Raw genomic sequence first — 20,577 nt, forward strand, 5'->3', positions numbered from 1 at the left:
AACAACAAACCCATTCTAAAATGGTAAATCTCCATGGAAAGGTTAGTGGGGCTGTGTTGGCCACAGCCCTAATACAAGATGTCCTTCCTGAAAAGGTTGGTAGGGCTGAGCAAATCTCATCCCCATCTTCAGTAGAAATTCTTCCTGAGAAAGTTAGCAGAGCTGTTATGGTAACAGCCCATACCCAAACTGAGTCCCTTCCTGAAAAGGTTGGTGGGGCTGGGATGGCCACAGCCCAAACTCAAACTGATTCATGTGTTGTGAAGCCTGAAAAGATGGATCACTCCACACAAACAGAGAGCATTGAGGAGGAAGAGAAATCTCCCTCCCACCAGACTTTAGGAAAGGATCAGCCTCCTCAGGGAACTGATCTTACCCCTGATGAAGGAACAGCCCCAGAGGTGGCCAGGCCTAGCCTGACAGAGCCTCTGATGTCAGTTGACCCTTCTCCGGTGGGACCCAGTCTGGAGCAGGTATCCTGCCCCTCTCTACCTTGCCTTAGTCAGCCCAGGGCTGCAGAGGACAAGAAGGACAGTGAGCCCCAAAAGGCCCCCTGTCAAATAAAGCACCCACATCAACAGATTAGGGGCACCAAAGCTAGCAGCCCTAGCCAGGTGAAAACTTTAAAAACTCCTGAGGGATCCCCCTTAAAATTAGTTAGGGACCTCCCACAGATGGATTCTGTTGGGCACAGCCAAACCTGGGACCCAAAGGGCCCAAACCTGAACTGTTCCTCCAGTAAGCCAACCAAAGGGACCCAGCCTCCAGCTTTAGGTAGCCAGAGGTTGACCCTGAGAGCACAGTGCAACTCAGTCAAAGAAAGAAAGGCTTACATGGTGGAGAGTGATTGGAGGAAGCTGAGTCCTACAGAGGAACCTCACTTCAGTACTCCATCTCAACATCAGCCTTTAACTTTGCCAAGACACACCACAGGTAGAGATTCCCTATGGTGGAGACCCTCAGATACCCTTAGGGTGAGGGATTGCTTAGTGGACCATGAGACAGGGGGTAACCAAGCCAGAGCTTGTACTTCCTTATATGGCCACTTAGGCAATATAGGCTTACCTGGTCAACGATAGCCTTATCTCCTTTCGTTTGGGGGGGGGGTTGTGTAGGAAGGTAGATATCTGACTATTGTTACCCCCAAACTTTTTGCCTAGTGTTTAGCTGGTTTTTGACTTAGTTGGCCTGGGATCCTGCTATTCAGGGCCCCAGGCTAATTGCTCTCTCCTTAAAATGGACTCCATGTACCTTAGGTACATACACAATTAGAATTGGTTCACCTTATTGGCCCCTGTAACAGTGTACCCCAGGTACCCAGGGCATAGGTGCTTCCAAGGCCTACCAGGCGCTGCAGCACGTATTGTGCCACCCCTGGCCTGGCCTCCATATTTGACACAACTGGCTGATCACTCAGCTGGGGTAAGTCGGTGTAATCACCCCTTACTTAGGTGTAGTATGCCTATACCTAACCTAAAATGGACACATATGTTCCTATCAGCCACTCCTATGGAAGGCCTCATCAATCCTGGAGGCAGAGTGCTTGGAAATATGTGAGATGGTGCTCTGGCATGAGCTGAGCCTGTCTGCAGCTTTCGGAACCATGTCCTTTAGCTGTTTCATGATAATACCATACCATATACTCTTAAGTGCATTATAATCCTCGCGGTTAAATGCTATCTTTGGTTTGGCTTTATCAAAACATGTCGAGTAAGGTGTCATACGAATTGGAATACCACCCCCTCGCCAGTTCTGGCGACGGGGGTAGCATTCCACCCTTCTAGAGGGACACGACATGTACCTAACCTGAACCCCGGTTAAAGTTAAACAGAGCCTCAGCATCACAAAATGGATGCTGCCACCACAGACACAAGTCTGACCTCCTGCTGCTGGGAGTCCTTCCAGCGAGGGAGGCTTGGACAAAGGGTTTCCTGCCTTGGGAGGTGCTAGCACCACCCCAGACAGGATTTTGTGTATTGGGTAGGACAGGGCTGAATAGAATCAGACGTGCCTGGGGCACACAAGGTGTCCCCGTGCATTTGCCAGTTCAAACCGGTGCTGGGGCCTTCCAGCCCCAGTCCTGGCGCGAAACTGCACAAAGGAAAAGGGGGTGTAACCGCCCCCCTTCCTGGTCCCACCCAGAGGAGGGACCTAGTAGGTGATCCGGCCCCTAGAATTCGAATAAGAGTAGGAGCTGTGTCCTGAGACTTCAGATCATCCTAAACTCGACTTAAAATAAGAAGAAGACTGGACTTTTACATTCTGCTGCACAGAAGACGGAAGAGAATCTCCCTTGTGGCCAAGGAGTGACCACCCTGTGAATACAGGCACCAACCAGCAACTCGACGTCTGCTTTGCCGCCGCCTCCCGCCGGAGCCCGAGCCCAAAGCCTGACAAGACCCAGACTTCTAGACATCTCACAGCCCGATCCACAGTCCCTGCAAAGAAGGGACCCGTGGAGGCACCGAGAGACGTGGGACCGGACCTCTTGGAAGACCCCCGAGAAGCTGACTGCGCAGCACCTGAGGCACCCTCGATGCTGTGCTTTGGGGTTTGAGAAGCCTCAACACCGAGCAGCCATTGCACCAAAGATCAGCCCCTCAGCATCTCCATGATCTGCGTGGGGCCCTTTTGCACTTTCCCACTCGACGCGCCATCCCGGCCACTTGCCACGTGGCTAGCGGCCATCTTGGCGACGAAAACTATGACTTACACCACAGGTCTGGTTGCTCCAGACTGGCCCTTGCTCCCCTAAAAAGGAGCACCCGCTCTGACCTTGCTGGTCCGAGTGAGAAGCTTGCATCGATTCCTGCATGGCTTGCTTTAACCAAGGCCTGTTTGCTCCAATCAAGTTGCCGACACCGCCATCAGTGAGAGCCTGCGTGGGACAGCTCGTGATCGACTCCTGGACGTCCTTGACCTCTTCGTGTCCACGTGGCTGCAGAGACAATCTTCACTTCATCACCTGTTTGCACCCGACATCGCCTGGTTCCATCCTGGTTCCACGGTAGTCACTGGCTAGTGACTTTGAACATTGTCCCCTCTGCTTTCAGGTCTTCAACTCTTCAGATCCACCCTTGGATCCACCGGAACTCTCCTCGACGACCCGCCTGCAGCATCTTCAGCTCCAAGCACCATCGACCTGCGTGACGAAACCCGACACTACTTCACACCTGTTCACCCGCTTCCTGTGGGTGAGGTAACTCAGCAACGCCGGTGTTCCCACACTGGTATATACCTCTAGTGCCTGTGTCTAAAGTTTTGTCCTTGTAGGTTCAACGGAAGGTTCCTAAAACATTAACTTTGTAACTTTTACGCACCATTGACATTGCATTGGTGCAGGCGTGCGCTTTCCGCATTGCACCCGAGTCCCGCGGGCCTTTCCCGACTTCATCACTGCTAGTCCCGAACAGCTCCAGCGATTCCCCAGGCCCTAGGCCTCTTCACTTTCCCCATAGTGGTCCTTATACCACTATTTTAGTATATGGTTTAGGTGGCCCCTAGGGCTCATCCATATTCGTGCAACTTTTGTATATTTAAACTGTGTTTTGTTTTAACGTTATTGCTTCTGTGCTCATAAAGAGTATAGGGGATAATTGTAGAAATAAATCTATATATATTTTCAATATATATCTGTGTGGTGTCCTTTCATTTGGTATTCAAGGGGATTGTGTATGGTAAAACAGCTTGCTTCACATGCCTTTACAGAGTTTAGCCTAAGACTGCTTAGTCCATGCTACCCCTAGGATAGCTTGTCTATAAGGTTGACTTTACAACCTCCACCATAAGGGTTGCTTGGCATGGTACAAGGTGATCACTAGAACTAGTGAGCATCATATACCAGGCCAACTTCTCACACAAGGGTCGGAGGAAATTCTCCATGAACTCTGCTTGTGGTGTAGTTCGGTTCTGGAGGAACAGCATGGAATGAGCGAGGATTAAGGTAATGTAGGGATGCAGTGATGACCTGTTTTGAACCAATATATACCTTGTTGAACTGTGCAAAGGTGAAATTCCTCCAGAGGTTTGGGGAAAAGCCTATGGCTAAGGATCCAGTGGTAGTAGGGGAGGGCAGAACAGTTATAAGAGACTAGATTGCAATGTTGAGTGACCTGTAGTATCACAGGGCTCATAGTTTCTCTAAAGCCAACGGGTTCCTTTGGCCTAATCTTACTCGGCACAGAAGGTCATTCTGGAGAGAGTTGATGAGGCTAAAACAACACCAAATACCATTTGCTTTTGACCCTTGTAAGACTAACTCAAAATAAATTGCTTTGATATTGTCTTAGAGTATACAATATGCATTTGCATTTTAATCCTGATAATGCCCTTTGTTTTTAATTTGCGCTTGCACCTAACCCTCACACAGTTTAAAGCAACTTCTAGTGGAAGTAGGGGTGTGCCTTTTTTGGGAGGGCAGAGCACTACTAGACAAACTTGCTCTAGTTACAAAGTAGGTTCATCAGCCCAATTTATAAACTGCAATGTGCATTTAGCCTTAAATTAGGCACATTGTTATAGACAACTTAACTGGTGCAATTGCACTTTAGTCCCCACGTAGTTTTATGCAACTTGCGGGAGAGGTGCAAGTGGGAGAAGTCACTAGCACTTTAATGACATTGCTTTCTCTCTGTACAAAGGGATGGTTGTTTATTATGGCTGCTTCGTGGCCAACATAGACCTTACCATTAGGATGTGCACTTTAATCACTGCTCTCCCCTAGGCACTCTAACCTCTATGCATTTGCTGCTAAGCTCCAGCGCATATATGCTCATGGGGCCAACAATCTTGAGTAGTAGGATAGCTGAGGGGTTCCTCTCCCAACTTAGCCTAATTAATGCATGGTTTAGAGGGTTATAAGCTTTACATGTGTCATTTTAAATGGACTTTTAGATGATAAACTCTGCTATGCACAACTTTTAGACAGTTCAGATATGAATGTTTTATGTGTTTTATAATGTGTTTATATTGAGCATCACTTTGCAATGGTTTTTATTAACCAAGCAATAAAGACTGTACCCACTAGTCATGAAACTGTGATGCATTATATCACTGCTATGAGCCATTTGACACCCCTGGCTTCTATAAAGCCATCTGTTGTATGCCTTCTTTTCGATGGTCCTCTCTCCCCCCACCTTCCTCCGATAACTTGCGGAAGAACCATCACCATATCCTTGTTTTTTTGTCTGCTACTCAATAGATTGTTTCCAGGGCATGAATAGCTTGTTGGCAAACCTGACCAAGTCACATCTTGGCCCATGCTCAATTGCTGGAGTTTGTTGGGGTGGATTTTGCACCACCGTGGAAAAGGTGTTTCTTACGGCATGAAGGCTACTTTTGCTATAGTCCTGTTTAAAGTCACTGGCAAGTTGCAAGGTGGTGCCTGTTCTGGACTGGTGAGAGTCCAGGGTCAAGAGTGTTTTGTGCCATGAGCCAGGTACCATAATTAGCCTTTAAAGTAATAGCTGCAGACTGTCTATTGTAGAGAGTCAGAGAGTTATGGCGAGATGCAGGTCATGCCTCCAATGATATTGTCACCTCCAGTGGGGACTGCACAGGTGTTACTAGCTAAAAAGTGTGCACTTCTGTTTCTTGTGTTCTAGCAACACATACCAGTGCTTTGGGTTGGTGGCCACATCCCAAGGGATGGAAACGCTGTGATACTGGGCTCTTTTACAGGCACAGCAGACTTCCGAGTTGAGGGACCTATAGGCTGTCAGCAGGACACTCTTGGCCGTTGCCCCTTATCTGATGGTCCTGGAAGCCCTGACTGGGACAGAAGGGGAATCAGGGGGATATTCTAGCCCTCTTGGCAGATCAGATTATGCACTGGCCTGAGAGGTCGACTCTCTCCCTTCTAGCTGTTCATATGAGTTGGTTGAAAATCAGGAGGTGAGACATCTCAGTCGAGTTTTCTCTATCTCATAGGACATGTGCATCTTTTGCAAAGCATTCAAGTATATGTGTCACATATTTCGCTGTCCTGTAGTGGACTTGTTTGGCATGAGTTTCAGTAGGGTGGTGACTCATTTTTTGTTCGTTTTTAAGCCCAACTGGAGGAGTGGGTGGACGTGGCCCAGTTATCCCCTTTATACTTTTGTGACTTTTCCATTGATTACACAGGGCATGGTTGGCACCGTCATTATGGTCCTCATGTATAGGTCTTGCAGGTGGTGGTTTCTGCCGCTCCTGAAGTCGGCACTGGCTTCTGCTTGAATTCCGCTATTGGTGCCTTGTCCTTTAACCTACCAGGCCTCTCCTGGCCCTGTCTCTGTACAGTCTGAAGTTGGCGGTTTGGGAACTGAAAGTCTATGTCTGGTTGCAAATGGGACTTTCTGGTGAAACTGCTGTGTGGCTGTCCACTTGGAAAGCATACGTCCACCAAATAGTTACTTTTCAGTCCTGCTGCCTGTCCAAGCTGTTTGTCCTATCCTCCGGCTCATATACTGGTTTTCCCACCGGATTAATGCTCTAATGGTTGGCAGTTGCTGTGCTAAAGTTACAGTGGGTAGATATTAAGGATTTCAGGGCTCTTAGGGTGGTTTGGGGGTTCCGTTTTCTTTGGTTCCTAAATTGTTGAAGGTTTTTCTCCTTATTAACCTTCATTGGAAGGTTATTATTTCCCCTTGGGATTTACCTCTCGTTCTGGACATCATGCAGATTCCATGATTTTGGCTATTGAATCAGACCCTGATGGACTTGATGGACTTTCTTACATACAGAGTGGTCTGTTTTGTGCCCATTTTATCTATGTTGCGGTTGGGAAATGTATGATTGTTTGTTGTACCTCACATTACTTGTGGCCTGCCTGATGCTCTAGTTCTCCATCCTGCTTTTTGCACAAAGTTCTCTCTGACTTTCACCTGGATCAAGAGGTGATCTTTCCTTCATTTTGGCCAGGGGCTGCTCCTGCCTTCCTGGTGAGTCTCAATGTTCATAGAGCAGTGGTGTGCTCTCTGGAATACACTGCTAACTTCTTGGCCCGTGATGAACTTTTTATTAATTATGGTCCTGCTAAGCATGGTCTGAAACCAGCTACTGCCATTCCTAGCCGATAGGTCTCCTCTCCCATTGCGAAGGCATATGAATTCAATTGAGGGGTGTTGAGCTTCCTCTTGTGAGTCTGAAACACTCCACTAGAAGGGTTGCAACTTCTTGGGCTTCAGCCATTGGCATTCATATCATGGATGTGTGTAGGACTGGGAATTTGGCCTTCTTTTCCACTTTTGTGACTCATTGCCATATGCAAGTTTCTGAGAAGGGTGCCACATCTGTGGGTCAGACCATTCTATTGGCTTCTGGCCTTCGATATGTTATTTTTGTTACTGCATTAAAACCTCATGGGTGTTTGCTTTTACGAGTTTTTGGTGTTTCCTTGTGTAAGATATTCATTGATCAACATGTGTTTTCATCTTGGTTATATTCTCATAGTGTTATGAATTGAGCAAGGAAGCACAAGATGGCAGTAATATTTGGATTACAGTATGTTTATTCTTCTCTCATTATATTTATGACATCCATCCTGCGTACCCAGGAGAGTTACATCATGGTTTTGTGGTAGGTCAGGATGTGGTGATGACTCCTCTCAATGTTATTGGAGAAAAGAGGGGCAGAGTTGGGGCCATGGAAAGGGGGGCTTAAAAGAAGGACTCCTGAATTGAGCCAGGGGCTTCAAATGATCTGTGAGAATGTCTTCATGCCTCATGATGGCATGTACTCATTGAGGAAGAGAAGTGGATTACCCTATGTAATTCAAACATTACTTTTGTCAGTAAGGATTTGGCCTCTTTACCTCAAAGATCACATCACCAAATTTCCCAAATACAATGGCGCAAAATGAGATCATTTTTCCAAACCAACTTTCTGAACAACAATGCGGGCCCTCATCCTTTCTCATGTCGATGGCTTACCACAGCCAGCACATATCTCACTCAAAGCCCCTCCCTCAGGGTCATAACTATGATTAGAGCAGCAGGTGTAAGGTCTCTGGTGCCCAATGCTGTGAGTGGCCCTCTGCTCCACGATTATTTCTTTCTTTTTCAACTCTATTGGGTTCCTTCCATTAGGGTTCTCTTCACATTATGGTTGCTCAACGGAGAGCACAAACACGACCTCTCATCCCTACTCCTCGATATCTACTTGGACTCTCCTTCCTGTTTTGCAATAAATTACCACATTTCTGTGTCATTACAGAGGATGTACACTTGGGAACAAGAATACCAAGCAGGAAAACTCTCCTTGGCTGACTCAGTTGTATCACTCACAGCTAAACCTATAGTGAGCCCAAGAAAACAAAAATGGAGAAAATAACCCTTCTTATCTATTTGGCCTCCCTCTGGAGTTACCCCTCCCTCCAAATTAATACTGGCACCCCTGTTTATGACCTTCAAGAAAGAACTCAAGACTTTCCTCATTCCATTCTACCACCCCATCAGGTTCGAGTCTCGGCGTTGGCTCACCATCCTGTGATTCTGGGCAAAATCACAGAGGGGCAGATTTACAAGCCCCTTGCGCCACGTTTACGCCGCTGATGCGTCACGCAAGGCGGCGTAAATGTGGCGCATCCCTACGAGGCATTTACAAAGTGACGCATCTATGGAGATGCGTCACGGTGTAAGGCCCTGCGCCACATGAAACCTGCGTCAGGTTTCATGTAGGCGTTCCGGTGCAGGGGGGGGGGGGCGTTCCGTCGCAGGAACGCCCCTGGAAAGTGACTCAGTGAAATCTACAAGATTTCACTGAGGCACTTTCCCAACGCTGATGCGTCAAAACCTTGCACCTGCTTGAAGCAGGCGTAAGGCTTGACGCACCAAGTTAAAGATAGGGCAAGTTGGAAAAGTGGTGGAGTTGCGTGCCGCACGCAACACAACTTCAGCACTGCACCAACTTTACGCCCAAGATGCGACACGCATCTGTTCATTCCTGCGCCATGGTGCGCCGCATTGTAAATGCGGCGCATCATGGGTGGCCCAAGGATGAACTTGCGTGCCGTATCTTTCCTGGCGCATTTCTGCCGATTTGCAGAGATGCGTCAGGCAACGTAAATCTGCCTCTTAATCTTCCCGCGCCTACCAAAAATGTATGGGGCAGATTTACAAGCCCCTTGCTTCCCGCTTTTACGCCGCCGTTGCGTCAGTTTTGTGACACGGCGGTGGCGCAAAAGATGCCCCATGGTGCGGGGTATTTACAACATGACGCATCTCTCAGATGCGTCATGTTGTAAAGCCCTGCGCCAAAAGAGGCGTACCATCGCAGGGGGAGGCGTTCCGGCGCAGGAACGCCCCCCAAAAGTGGCTGAGTGAAATCTACAAGATTTCACTCAGTCGCTTTTGGGCCCCTGCTGCATCAAAACCCTGCGCCTGCTTGAAGCAGGCGTAAGGATTGACGCAGCATTGTGCACATAGGGCCCCCCTGATCAGTGCTGGAGCTGCGTCGCGCTTGCGACGCAACTCCAGCAATGCGCCGCTTTTACGGCACAGATGCGTGACACATCTGTGCCGTTTTTGCCCCATGGTGCGCCACATTTACAATGCGGCGCATCATGGGTGGCGGAGCTGCGACGTACAATTACTGGCGCATCCCTGCCGATATGCATGGATGCGCCAGTAATTGTAAATCTGCCCCTATGTGTCCTTGTGTATCGCAACTCGTGCTCATGTAAAGCACTATATAAACGGGAAAAAATAGCACAGATTATGACTAATTTATATTCAATACATTGTTTTAAATTGTAATAATAATGTTGATATAATTTCTCCTATGTAAACTCTAAGGCAGTTATAACCTCGTGCTGTAAACCCCCACCCGTGATTATGTACCTTCACGTGGCGGTATGCACTGACCATTTTTTTAATCTAAAGTGATCTACTGCCTTTTGGGGATAGAGTCGCACATAAACAGCCCCAGACTCCAACCTTTTTTTTTTTATAAATGAGCAAATGATAGGAAGTATTTCAGGAGAAAATGCTTTGAAGCACATGATACATCTTTGGGTATGTCACCTTATACAAAAGGAACCTGCATTATCCCTGCAAGTGAATGTACAGAATCTATAGTACTAGATTATTAAGGTCTGGTCCCAATAGTAATAACAAAGGCTGTTCAGAACTTAATTTAAAAAGCTGTGCAGCAAGCGATTCCTTTTGTGCTGGGCTGAACAGTGGATTGTTATATGGTGTGAAATTATTCTCCAGTGTTTGTTTGGATGCCACGTTTACTGAGAGACACGGAACTGGCCTTTCTTTCATTTGCAGCAATAATTCCCTGTCTGGTGGAGTGCAGGCGGAGGCTGTGAATGCGGTGTGTGTGTCTGCATGTTTGTGTGTGAAGCTCTGTAATGTCAGGGACGCTTTCCCAAATCTCCTGGGGACCATTGTGCAGCCGCATTCTCCCACCTCAGTGCCTCACATGTATTAATGGGTTTAATAAGTGCAATGGAGTTGAGACACACCGGAAGTCCTGTAGCCAAGGCAACCCCTGCGTCAGTTTGTGCTTCCGACCATAGCAGTACTGTCCATGGAATCACAGATCACTTGTAACCGTGAAGAACCGCCAGCATTGACGTCAGCTGTTTCCCCATGGCACCGTGGACGTGTTTTTGGGAAATGCAATATTTAAAAGTAGTACATTAAACTGACATTGTGACATGGTGTTTATACATGATATCGTTTCGAGATAATGGCCAAAAATACATTATTGCATGTCATTCTGTTTTGGAAAACTGATTTTGTAAACATTCAGTGGTAAGTTTCTGTTCCCAGGGTGACCTGATGTGAGACACCCAACAGGCCCGGACTTGCCGTAGCGGGCACTAGGCCGCCAGGTTGGGGGGCATTTTTTTTTTTACTGGGGACCCCTGCAACAAAAGTGAAAAGTGGCACAAAGCTTTCCACTAGCCCCTGCCACCTGCACCCCCCACACCCACCTGAAGTTTATACCAGGAATAAAAAAAAGCATCCTCCAGTATCGCTAAATACTGGTAGTGACGTCAGCTAGTTGTCGGGGTCAAGAGAACACTGTTTACGCAAATTATTCTCTAGTCCTGCTGGGCTCCATGCTGTTCAGTTTAGTTATACAATGTGTCTCTGCTGCAGCATGGTGTAAACCATCAGAACTATGCCCAAAACTGTAGCTGTGCAGATTAGCGAAGTGAATACCTAATTACATCCACTCATTGAAACGGACACGCCAATCATTGTATAAAAGCGTGGTGTGCTGCTTTAGTCTATGTTTTTTCAAATTATAAAGCTGAACTCAGGGCCGGCTTTAGCACTGGTGGCGCCCAGTGCGACAATGTTTTTTGGTGCCCCCCAATGACCACCTCCGACACGGATTCCCTCCCTACCACCCTTTAACAGTCTCCATAACCACTCTCTCTCAAATGCATTGTATTAATGTTATTGCATCACTTCTAAAAGTGAAGGGTGTCAGAGCACTTTACATAACACACACATTACACAGGGACTATCAATGATAGGTGTGTAAATCAGTGTATAGGAAATGTCAAATAAAACAGATGACAGCAAGGGGTGGATTCACAGCAATATAGTTGAAGAGTACTTGGTCTGGAGAAGCACAAAATCTGAATTTAAAATGTAACACAATAGATTGGGGCTCTCTTTAATAACAAGAACTGATTTGTACCCAAATGAACCCTTTTTGCAAAATTAGAACGAAAGTCTGCGGAAAAAATCTATACGCTCTAATATACACTTTGAAGTCTGCATGCAGTTCTTTGATGACAGTTAATATTTCACAGTAAACTGCAAATAACAAAAGGAAGTCTCTGACGAAATCAGTAACCCACTGACCTGTTTGCATTATTACATTCACTTTGTGATCTGCATGGTTCATGTTCTTTACAGCAGGGATATTAACCCTCTGCGCTACCTTACCATGGATCAAAAATTCTACGAGTCAAAACTTCTATTAGACAAAACTCCCATCTCACCAGGAAGAACATTAATCACCGGAGTTTTCTTGACATTTTAATTGTTGCTTGAAAATTGCTGGAGGCCAGGAACGCGGCAGCAGGTGCTTTAAAGCACAATATAAACTAGCAAACAGGCGCCCCCATGCGAAGTCAGCATCCGGTGCGGTGGCACCGGTCGCACCGCCCTAGAGCCGGCCCTGGCAGGACTACAAGTCCAGGACTTCTGAGAACAACCTGGACTGGAGCAGCACATCACTCATGTACCAGAAAACCTGGCAGCTACGTCTGGTCCTTGTGACATCTGAAGCACTGTAACAGTGGAGAAGCATGGCTCAATGGTTAGAGCGGCAGACCCTGATGCAGAGGTCTAGCCCGGGACCAGGGTTCAATTCCCCGCCTCGGCGGTGCCTATTCCAATCATGGAGTCCCAGTCTGCAACTCTGGGCAATAGCTTGCTTAATCTCCACAACGGCCCCCACAACGCTAAGGATGCCTGGCCTCCACCTTGGGGGTGCCCAGGAGTGGACACCTCACAGGAAAATCCAGGATGGGTTCCACAGCGGTATTCGTACAAGCGCCTTGAGACCCTTGCGGGTGAGGACTGCGCTATACAAGTATAAATTTATAACAGTCTTTCACTCTAACATCATGAGTGAGGTCATTTCTGTCCCAGGTGGGGAGCACCCAGAAGTGGGCGGCACCTGCTCTGGAGTGGCTAATTGTTACTCGTTAGGCGGCACAAGAACAAGCGAGCTAGTGTTGTCACGCTCACCATATTGTTCAATGCACCGACCTCTTTATTTAGATATAAAAACGAGGGTTATTGAACATGCAATTAGTGCTCTATGTTTAATGTGTAGTTTAGGAGTTATTCCGGGGATCCTGTAAACACTATAACGGTTCCCTTTCATAGTCTATTATTTCTATCATTTGTCTATCCAAATCTTCTGTTTTCATCACTTGTCTTTCCAGACTTTTCTGTTCCTTTCATAGAAAGTGTGACACGCTCAGAAATGCCTTTATAGATTTTTCTATTTCCTTTATACTATGGGTTCAAACCTTTCTATTAGTATTTCAGATTTTTCTATTTATTTTTAGTAGAAAGTGTAAAGTTCTTTACACATAGACACGGAATGCTGATATCACCGTGGCTGTCCTGTGTGGGCTGACATGTTTCTCTCAAATGTAAATATGTTGATGGAGATTATGTATTTTGTACCAAATGTAACCAAATAATGAAAAAGAACAAAAAAAAGAACTGTCACTTCAAAACGGAGGGCATAGTTCATCTCAGGGAGTTGTTTTACCAGGAGAATGGATGGTAAAGCTAGACCGTCAGGACTCTGTAGAATTGAAGTAGAAAATCTTCCAACTTCCAGTGATAACTTTTGTAAAAAAATAAATAAGGATGATTTCATATTCACACACATCTTTCAGGCAATTTGGCCAGAATGATAGGGCTTTTAGCATTCAATATTTCAGCTATATTTTCACGAGCTCTTCTTTACCATGCATGCTAATTACTTAAGGTCAGACATTTGTGGAAGGATCTCTCTATAGAGACAAAGTATCCTTAGTCATAGATGAGAAGACATGACATGGTGACAAGACCATTTAGTTTTCTGGAACGGCCATTCCCTCTTTGTCTTGTTCCCAGATCAAGTCTATTAAGACACGTTCCTTGGAGTGGTCAGTACTCAACTTTTGTGATATGATCTGTAAAGGAATTGCCAATTCTTGTCAATTGTTTGGATGTTTTGCAGGCTCCTTTGTCATTCAATTTCACCAAGGAGAAAATTAATTTCACTGTACTTTTGCAGATGGACAACAAGCCAATTCTAAACCCCTAGTATGGCTAGCAAATGCATTTTGGTAGTTCTCTCTCCACCAAAACATTTTAGTTAGGGAAGAATTGTTTTAATATTTTCCATTATGACAAGAAACTTCATACACTAGTTTTCGAAGCACTGAATATTCACTGGAGGCTGTTGACAACAGAACTGTCTTGAGTTGGAACTCACAATTGCCCTACTTCTTCAGTATTCTCTTGCCACAGTCATATTCTTGCAAGATTGGTCACATGTATGCTGTTTCTCTTTTTGTCTTGATTTTGAGGTGTCTGACTAAGAGTCTTATACAGATGACCTTTGTGGTTCTAGTTTCCCCACTCTGGAAGCCTCAGGCCTAGTTCTGATCTCTCCTCCAAATTGCCAAACATATATCTTTATTGCTTTCAATTCACCCTCACATCCTTCAAGTTCCTCACCACAAGAGTCACAATCTAAATCTATCTGCTGTTCTATAGCTTATGACTTTGAAACCTTTTGGTATTCTTGGTCACTGTTGGGGCCTTTTATCTTCAGCCGCTAGCCTCATATAATCTTCCTGGGCCCATGTACCATCAAGACTTTTAAAAAAATACATCAAACCCCATTCATTGTATAAATAAAAAAATACATAATAAAATCATAGCAGTCAATTCATTATGGCACTAAAATTACATGAAAAGCAGTCTCTCAAGGTCTCTCGAAATCTATATATCATCTCCATCATCCCAAGTTTTCTGAATCGTCTTAAAGATCAAACTCTCTTAGCATAGAGATTTTCACGTAGTTTAACCCCATGCATTTTTGTAATCACTTGATCATGTGTAGGACATATCTGACTTCCAATTTGCTAAAATTAAAGACCTTGCTATTTATGTGGAAATACAAATAAATTGACGTTGTCCTATTGATAAATCGTTATACTTTCATGATACCAAATAATGCCACGTAGGCATCAGGTATTCTGGTACAAGTAAATATTGTATGAAGCCAGTTTCCATTTCCCTGAGCGCACCTAAAGCATGCCAATGATTCCCCCAGTGCATTTTTTAAAATTTTAGTCGACGCATAATAGAGAAGCCATTTGCTAAGAAACACCATTCTCTTGTAGTTGGCAGCGTGAGTGGCCTTAGGTGGTTATGAAATTTCTATTGGACGAGATTAACTTTACAGTCCGTTGAAGAAGCTGATTTATTTCGAACAACTGAAATCAGCTTTTCCCCTATATTTTGATGTAAAAATTCTATACCAGTTTCTTACACCCATTAATCCAGACGTAAAGTAAGCTTTATGATGTATTTGGATAATAACAGTGTGTCTGTTTTATAGCCTGCACAAACGTTTTTACCTTGTGTATAACTAAACAGAAAAAAGGAACTAAAAGTGGGGTTATTCTTGTTAAGAGTCTGCCACTGAATACATTCATGATTTTGATAGCAGTCTCCCACCCTCCAAAATCCCAAGTTGATCCAATGGCTAAGGGCCTAATTACAAGTCGCACTGTCAGACCCGTGGTGGTGCGGTGGTGGCAGTCCAGCCACTGCCGCACTGGCGGTACGACTGCCTCATAACGAGTTGGGCAGTCGAACCGTAATTGGACCACTGGCTCCGTGAAGGAACCACCATTTACTGGCAGTGGCACGGTGGTCAGGGCCATTGTAAAATGCAGGGGTACAGCTGTGGTACCGCCATGCATATTACAAGTTTCAGGACTGCCAGCGTTTTCATAGAGGTCTTTCCACAATGAAAAGGCTGGCGGTGCTGAAACAAAGGGGTCCCTAAGGGGGGCCATGTGCCTCCTCAGCCTGGGTATGCATGCAGGGCTGCCTGTGTGCATGCGCCCTAGTTCCTGCACAGCATAGACTTTACAGTCCATGCCGTGCAGGAATCTGTGTGGCATTCACATTGCATGCCTTTTTCAAAGGCACCGTCCCGCCACTCACCTGCCCGCTAGACTACACAATTACTTGTAATCTGGCGGGCGGCAGCCACTCTTGGCGGTGCGGGGACACTGTGGTGGCGGGACGCCCGCCCCATGCCGCTAAAAGCCGTAAGTGTTTTTTGGCCCAGACATAATCCTAAAGATATGCATTCCATGAGTTTCCCATGGGAGTGGAACCGAGGGACCGCATATTCTTCCTCGATGCTGGTAAATCGATTACTAAGGATCCTTGGAACCTTCTATCTAGCGGCATCATTGACACTTTCCACGTCTGATTCTGACCTCTCCTGCTGGTATATTATTAATGATTATATAGGCCTTTGCATTAGAATAAAAATCTTGAAGTAACTGGGTGAAACTAGGAGGGAATACAAATCTGAAAAGATTAGCAAATAAAACTTCCCATTGGATCAGGTCAAACACCTTTTCTGTGTCTTTCATTATGTGCATTGCCTTGATTTTTAGAGCTGTAAAATAGTCAATTGCTTGTATCAAGTAATTTCAATTAAAAGTAATCAATCAATCGATCAGACAGGGTTTTATAAAACATGCTACTCACCCATGAGGGTCTCAAGCTGCAGGGGCGGGGGAGGTGTAGCTCCGGTTCAGGCGAAGAGCCAGGACTTGAGGCTCTTCCTGAAGGTGTGCAGAGTAGGGGAGCGTCTGGTGTTGACTGGGAGCTCATTTCAGGCCTTTGCTGCGACGTAGGGGAAGGCTCTTCCACCTGCTCTGGTTCTGCGGATGCGAGGGTTCTCTGCCAGGGCGAGGTCAGCAGAGCGGAGGTTCCTTTTGGGTACGTGGAAGGAGACTCGCTCGTTGAGGTATTTAGGTCCGATATTGTGGACAGATTTATATGCGTGGGTGAGTAATTTGAAGGTTACTCTCTTCTCGACGGGGAGCCAGTGGAGGTCTCCTAGGTGCTGGGTCATGTGCTCGTGTCGTGGGGATCCGAGGACGAGTCTGGCTGCAGTGTTCTGGATGGTTTGGAGCTTGTGTAGCAAGGTTCTGTTGATTTTGACGTAGAGGGCTTTGCCGTAGTCCAGTCTGCTGGTTATGAGTGCGTGGGTGATGGTCTTTCTGCATTCAGGGGGATCCACTTGAAGGTTTTTCAGAGGATGCGGAGGGAGTTGAAACAGGCGGAAGCGATGGCGTTGATCTGGCGGGTCATGGTGAGTGAGGAGTCTAGGATGATGGCGATGTTTTGGGCGTGGTCTGATGGAGTGGGTGGGTTCCCGAGGGTGGAAGGCCACCAGGAGTTGTTCCAGGCCGAGGAGGAGGGTCAAAGGACGAGGACCTATGTCTTCTCTGAGTTGAGCTTCAAGCAGCTTTTGTTCATCCAGGCTTTGACGTCCTTCATTCCTTCCTGGAAGCAGAGTCTGGTGTCTTCTGGGTCCTTTGTGAGGGAGATGATGAGCTGGGTGTCATCGGCGTAGGATACTATGCTGAGCCCATGCTGTCTGGCGATGGCGGTGCGGGGGGTCATGTAGATGTTGTAAAAGTAGTACTCCTACAAAGAAGGAAACTGTTTTAATCTTTATGGAAAATTGATTACGTTGCCAGTGCTAACTAATTTGCATAATTTATAATCACTGTTGAGTAGGCTGATCAAACTATAGGAATTTACATCTTCGTCCAGCTTATTGTTTTTTAGAAAGCTGATGATTTCAGATTCTATAAATGGACTTGGAATTTTGCAACCTGAAAGAATCTTTTTTAAAAGCATGACTAAAGTGTATTTAACTGTGGAAAAGAGTTTTATAAACTTCCACGGGTATTCCATCTTTACCGCAGGCTTTAGCTTTAGGTGAAGAGTTACCTGCAAGTTGCACTTCAGTCATAGTTATCGGAGTGGTCATAGTTTCCTTCTGTTCGATTGATATTTTTGGCATACTAATGCCATCTAGCCAGCTTTTGATTGTCGCTGCAGAGGGGCTATAAGCATTTGACTAAAGTTTTGAATAGTGATCTCTAAAAGCCTCTGCTAATGCTAGAGGGTGAGATACTAATGAACCTGTCTCTGGATCTATAATTGTCTTGATTACATTAGTGTTAGTTTTACGCTTTACTAAAAAGGCCATGTATTTCTCCATATGCTTGTTCTCTTCATATAATTTTTGGAAATATGAGTTATGATTTAATATTTCAGTTGGCGGGTAATAATCTTGAAAATTACAACCTGCCTGAGCTACCTCTCTTTTGGTTCCCACAGTTGGAGTGAGATTATATGCCATGTTGGCCTGGTTTAATGCAGTCTGCAGCTGTGGGAGTTACATCTTTTGTAACAGTCTTTGATTTGCCTGGAGGGCAATGACCTTTCACCTAAAGAATGCTTTCAATGCTACCCATACCACGAAGTCAGAAGATGAGTTGATATTATGTTTTAAATATTCCTCCAAAGTTTCATGCTTCTGTTCTACATAGTTTTAATTAGTAAGTGATGTTTTAATAAAGACCTATTTGGAGCCCTGCAACTGTGGAGATGGTAAGCTGAGATCTAATGTGATTACCTAGTGGTCTGAAAATGCATTGATAATTATTTCTGTTTGATCTATACATTGGGTGTGAGATGCTAAAAAAAATCAATACAAGAGGCTGAGTTATATCTTTTAAAATGGCAGGTATATTGTCTTTCTTGTGGGTGGTTGATATGCCATGGATCCACCCGCACTCAATTTTGCTTTAGTAATCGTAATATCTTGATAGTTTTGGGGTTTGGTTTGGTGCTTATTAGTGCAAGACAATTCTAAAGAAATATTTGGGAGTAGGTTAAAATCACCCCCATCTCTAGAGAGCCAGGCGTCTCTTTCACGATATTGTATATAGCTTCGAAGGCCGAGGGTGAGTTCTCTATGGGACCATAATAGCTTATGAAGTTTATCAATTGATTTTGTATCTTGGATTTCACCCAATTCCATCTGATGCCTGGGTCTCTGAATACTCCAAGTATTTTGCATGGTAATTCTTTCACAACTATTATTGCTACCCCTCTAATTGCAGCATGTGAAGAAGCAAGAAATGCGGGCTGAATATAATCTGTTGTTATGAAGGGAGAACTCTTAGCTTTTAGGTGTGTTTCCTGCAAAAATACTAAATTTGTATTTAATGATCTGAACCAACGGAGCATCACCCGAAATTTAATTCAATTATTTAAACCATTGGCATTGCATGAAATAATTCTAAAGATCTTAGAGTCAAATCTTATTATGGAGAGAATAGGCTTCCTTGCAAATAATTCTATACATTTTGCTTCATATTTATGATGCCCCCTGAAACCTCTCACCCCCTGACCTCCAAGCCCACTCCCACCCCATGCAGCCCTACCACCAATGGAGCAGAATTCTCCGAGAGCCCTACCTGCCCTAGACTCTCATGAAGAGTTGGCTTTGAAACTCCCTTCTCCAACCCATCCTCTACCCCCCAGCTAGGTGCCTTTGTCATATGTCCCATGCAGGCCCATTGTCGTTTTCTCTATTTTAGCATGAGCACGTTGCAGACTGTCCTCTGCTTTGCGCATGTTACTATACAAACGTATTTTACTTTGTGCCACACTGTACCTTCACACAGAACCTGCCGTTGTTTTCGCGCTCTGTTCTTTTGCGGAATTTAGTCTGCACAATGTAGACAAGGTCAAACAACAATGCCTATCGTTATTTTGTTCTGGTCAGTCCTCAGCCCCTAGACAAAAAAACACAAATGCAGCTGTTGTCTGGGATCACAAACTTTATCATATAGCTGTGCACAAAATAGGTAACAACACACTTGGAGAGGGATGTTTCCAGGGAAGATATTTTTACAGCAACTGAGATATAGAACTTTCATCTGTGCATGCTAAGGTACGGGGTCTGCTGCCAACACCCAGAGATCTTCTGACATATAATAGTTTTGCTTCTGTAGGAGGAGAGGGGGTTAGGCTAGCCAGTCATATAATGACAGCTCTGTCTATGATTTATGGACTATTTACTATGCTGACCGTATTTGTGTTAGACATCTTCTTACTTATTGTGGCAAGTATACTGCATACTAGAGCACAATATTTAAAATAAACATTTTAAACTTTACTTGCAACCATGACTCCTGAGAGGGTCTGGAGTGTTGTGTTCTGGGGCGTCTAATCAATTGTTCCTCTGTGAGTGAGTAGGAGGGCAAGTGAGACACTATAGATAGCCAGTGCTGGGCTCATGGTTACTTAGGTGGTAGAATGACTCAGTCCCTGCCTACTAAGGTTCTATGATCCCAAGCATAGTTCTGTGACTCCGTAGAAACCCTTCAACACCTTGGACTTGCACCCATGAATGCTTCTCCGTTGGCAACGCTACAACAGCCTATTGCCTGCAGTTTTACCACTTTAGGAAACATAGAAAAAAAACTAAAGACGATAAAGAGAACTAAAACAAAAGGAATAACAGAAAAGGCAATAGGGAGAAGGCCAAAGAAATTAATCACATCTGTGATCCCTATATCTTGGGGCCACTACTATTAGAAAACTGATTTTAAGTTCTTTTAGAATCCCTTTTATCTCATCGCTTCTTACTAATGGACTGGAAAAGTTCATTAGCTTCGTCTACCAAAGTAAAGACTAGAAATTGTCCCTTGAACAAGACTTAAGTGTTGATTCCTGAACCAAAGCCGCTTGTGTTCCGTGTAGTTTGAAAGAATCAACCATAGCTTTAAATTCACAAAGACGTAGTGCTGTGGCATATCCGAGAACATTTTAAATGAAAAGTTATCGGATGTCTGAAACTCTGTTCTGAGTTGGTTTCATTATTAGTTTCTCATTTAATCAAAATCTTTACGGACCGAGATTTAGCAAATCACCTTCAGCCCTATCATAAGCGTCTTCTCACTGAAACCTGCACCCCGGCTGTGTTCTAAGGATT

This window comes from Lissotriton helveticus, chromosome 6 (assembly GCF_964261635.1).
Source record: "Lissotriton helveticus chromosome 6, aLisHel1.1, whole genome shotgun sequence".
Taxonomy (NCBI): Eukaryota; Metazoa; Chordata; class Amphibia; order Caudata; family Salamandridae; genus Lissotriton; species Lissotriton helveticus.